Source organism: Rhyacophila brunnea, unplaced genomic scaffold, assembly GCF_057557595.1.
Source record: "Rhyacophila brunnea isolate RB1 unplaced genomic scaffold, BYU_Rbru_1.0 scaffold_55, whole genome shotgun sequence".
NCBI lineage: Eukaryota > Metazoa > Arthropoda > Insecta > Trichoptera > Rhyacophilidae > Rhyacophila > Rhyacophila brunnea.
Window position 1 is genome coordinate 927,231 of NW_028233224.1, and position 4,552 is coordinate 931,782.

The 4,552-nt window shown below is 24.4% G+C and overlaps 1 pseudogene; it reads left to right on the forward strand.

The window, feature by feature from the left end:
• The first annotated feature begins 629 nt into the window (after positions 1–629).
• LOC147065802 (uncharacterized) lies at positions 630–1,088 on the forward strand (annotated as a pseudogene).
• Positions 1,089–4,552: the final 3,464 nt, after the last annotated feature.

The following is a 4,552-nucleotide window of genomic DNA, read 5'->3' on the forward strand; positions in this document are numbered from 1 at the left end:
TTATTTCCATTTTCAAGACTTATTAATTCAAGTGTTTTTCTCAATCCTGTTATACTTCTTTCGTCTCATTTTCTTATGCCTTCCTCATATATTTATTTCCATTTTCAAGACTTATTAATTCAAGTGTTTTTCTCAATCCTGTTATACTTCTTTCGTCTCATTTTCTTATGCCTTCCTCATATATTTATTTCCATTTTCAAGACTTATTAATTCAAGTGTTTTTCTCAATCCTGTTATACTTCTTTCGTCTCATTTTCTTTAATACCTTCCTCATATATTTATTTCCATTTTCAAGATTTATTAATTCAAGTGTTTTTCTCAATCCTATTGTTTGTGTTTATGCTTTAGTTGTAATTCACATTTCATAATATCCGACTGACGGGTCATTAATTATACAAAAATTATCTTTCACAATATCCTAGACAATTCTAATTAATTATATACTTTCTCCTATACGATGAATTTCAATTATCAACATTTTAAACTTATAGAACAAAAATTTTAGTGATACGATCCATTTTATTAGACATCCCTTTTAAAAGAGAAATTTCAAATTTATGTAAAATAAATCATGCCCCAAAAATCATTCATTTCCATAATTTATTTTTGAGATTTTCGTACCCATAAAAATGCAAATCTTTGTCAAGACATTAACGGGTAAGACCATCACTTTAGAAGTAGAACAAGATGACACTATCGAGACAGTAAAAGCAAAGATACAAGATAAAGAAGGAATTCCGCCAGACCAGCAGCGACTGATTTTTGCAGGAAAGCAGCTTGAAGATGGACGTACCTTGAACGATTATAATATTCAAAAAGAGAGTACTCTTCATTTAGTTCTCAGACTTCGTGGAGGTAAAAAGAAGAAGAAGAAAACTTACACTACTCCAAAAAAAGTCAAGACTAAAAAAATACGAAAGAAACTTGTTGCTCTTAAACATTTCGATTTATTGAATGATGGAACAGTAAGAATTAAACCTAAGAGCTGTTCTAATTGTGGTATTGGAACCTTTTTGAGTACTAATGCAAAATTCGAATATTGTTGCAGATGTGATACCAAATTCGAGGAATTCGTTGAGGCTGCATGAAATAATTAAATATTCTTGTCTGAATTCTTTTTATGATTGTTGTTCTTTAAAATATAGTCATTCTTTAAAATATAAATTTTACCATAAAATCTTTTCAGCCTAAAAAAATATTATAAGACTCAAATAAAACTCTTATTTTTCTACCATTATCTGGCTGTATTTATAAAATTATGGCAAGGAAATCAAGTTTTAATTTTTATATGAATTAGTTGTTGTATTTATAATTTTATTTCAATGCTCGTACTAATTAATTTAAAAATATAAATCAGAATTCCTTAAAAAAATTTATGGGTAAAATAACCATTTAATGTAAATTTTCTTTTAAAATTGAATATAATTCACTCGTATATCTTTTATAATTTACTCATTATTATTTCAAATAGACAAAAGCACAATTTTAAGTTTCGCAATATTCACAATTCGCCAACTAAATTTAGCAAAATAAACATCCTTAGTTTTAGATTTAATAAAATAAACATGATCTGTTTCCAATATCTTAAAAAAAATATTATTTAGTTTTAGATTTAATAAAAAAGTTTATATTCATTTTTTTTAGAGTTTAATAAAAAATAAACATATTCTGTTTTCAATATATTTAAAAATAATATTCATTCATTTTTACATTTAAAAAAAAATTAATATCAATTTATTTTTTAATAAAATCTAAAAATAAACATATTCAGTTTTCAATATCCTAAAAAAAAATATTCATTTATATTTCATAAATCTGCATAAAATTTATAATAATCCAAAAATTACTGGTGGGTTTTTGATTTCAATATTTTATTATATTAATGTTTAAGATTTTAGAATCTAATAAATAAGATGCTGTTGTGTATGCCATCGACAGGTCCCAGTATGAAAAAAACAACCTACAATGTTTTGCATGGATATAGACAAGAGAAGATCGAGACTGTATTATATTCCTTAAGCAGGCGAGCATAAATTATAGATCCAATTTCATCTGTATACCGATTGTCGTCTTCGAGAAAGAGCCTTGCTCACTCTGATGACGGACAATAAGATGTAGTGAGAGAGCTCATGGGGTGATTTATCAGTTAGGCAATGGCACCTGATGTAACAAACATACTTTTAAAGATAAAAGCATGAATAAGATATGGTAAATTTATCTCGAATTTTATATTTCATAAATCTATAAAAATGTAAAAAAAGCGTTCGATCTATAAATTTTGACATAAATAAAACTTTAATAATGCAGAATATCAAATTAAGATTGTATTGAATGTTAAAAACAAAATAATTAAATTTATATTTATAGATACTTATTATTTCTTATATGAATGGTTAATATATTTATACCGCATTGATTGGACATCTTTTCCAGCATTCTTCCCTGGGAAACACTCAATAATACCCATAGTTTTTGGCTTTGATAGTTTACTTTCGCGAGTTAATTGTGAGAACTTGTTTAGTAATACAAATAACTTCGTTTTAGTGACAAAGACACCCTTTTTTGCGATGATAGCTGTTTTTGTTTTATTATTGGTTAACCGCAATATTAAATACAATACAAGCAAGGTTTAAATGTCTTTGTATTTAATTCCAATCTTCAATTATTTAAATATGATTTCATAACATTTATATAGCCTATAATGTATCAACTCTATATCTTCCTCGTCTTTATTTCTGATAAACTTTAATGAACTTAACAATAAAATATAAAAAAGAAATTAGAAATTGAAATACTAAATAATACCCATATTCTTTTGTTTATGTTGTGTTAAGAATAAAATATATGTTTTATAGATTTAGATATTGATTAAAGTGTATTGTTATATTTTGATGCTTTTTTTTTATTTTTACAAAGATGGTTCATACACTTTATAACTTTTTCATAAAGATGTTTTAAATTTTTTTTCATAATTCTTCATAAAAACGTTTTAAATTTTTAGGAGCTATTTCATAACAGTCAAAAAGCTGTTTTAAACATTTATAAGCTAAGAAATAAACCTTTTTTTGCTTGTAAATATATATTTATACCAAATTTCAAAAAAAATCAACATACCATTTCAAATTAAAATTTATTATTGATAAAACTCGAGACAAAAATTAAAAAACAAAAAGAATTCGATGAACCATGAATAAAATACTAGTTGAATACAGATTTGATTTTACTTATTATTACGTAAATACCGACAAAATGAAAAACATGGCACCATATATTATAGCATCAGTGAAAAAACATGCGCGCATAATATATTAATGTTTTATTACATTATAAACTAATTTGTATGATATTCTGTATTGCATATAAATAATTGCGGCAATATCATGGTAAATATACTTAAATTTTATTCAATTTAAATGATTTCATGGATTTAAATGAGATCACGTAGATTATATATCATAAATTTGCACGCATTATGGCAATAATCCTTTATTTTTATTATTTTATATAATTCGGTTCATTTCCTGTAACTATCTATTTCTATTATAAAGTCGTTGGGCTAGTAAAAAGACTTCTTACTTTCAATTCAGGTTTAATTTATCACAGAGACCTTAATATAATGTCATCAAAATCTATAAAGAAAAAAGGCTTTATGATAATTAAAAATCAGATTTTAGTAAATTATAAAATAAATGGATTCGTCTATTTATTCAACACAATCTAAAATAATACCCTTATTAGATTATTTTGATTTAGTATAATCTATTGAAAAAAAAATTGCATATTTTATAACTTTTTTTGTACTTAAATTGATTATATCGGCATCAATATGCTAATTTCTCAAATACAATATTGGATTTGACATGTTAGGGATTACCTTTAAGAAACGAAAAAAAAAATTAGAAACATATGTTATCATTTCTTTTTTTTCTATTATTTGATTGTAGATAATTGATCATACAAAACATTTTTGTCTGCTTGAAAGATATGCCTGGATATACCGAATTGGGAAAAAACACATACATAATTATACTGTTTTCCATGAACATATCTTTTTTACTAAAAAATACATACTTATATTTTTTAGCACTATAAATCTGCTTGATTTATTAAACGAGAAAATATCAGCAGATTTTTATATATTTTTGTAAAATAAAATCTTTAAAAAGATACACTGTATGGTTTTTTGTGCTTTAAAGTTATTCCTTTGATATTTCACCCTGGATTTATAAAATATTACGGATAATATTCAATGATTCCTCCCACAAAAAAACCTTATACTAAGTCACGTTCTAATAAATCATTAAAAAAATCGTATTCTAGTATTTAGATTTTGCCTTGTTTTTTATATCTAGCACATATTTTTCAGCTTAAATATAATCTATTATAGTATGCCGAAAATTGATTTACAACTGCAGTGCGAATTTTCCAAAGATTTTTTTTATGGATCAAAACGACTATTTTGCGCTAAAAATCATGAATTTATATAAATAATTGTTTTTTTATCGAATAAATATAAATTAAGGTCATTTTTTATCTCTAGAAAGTAGTTTAA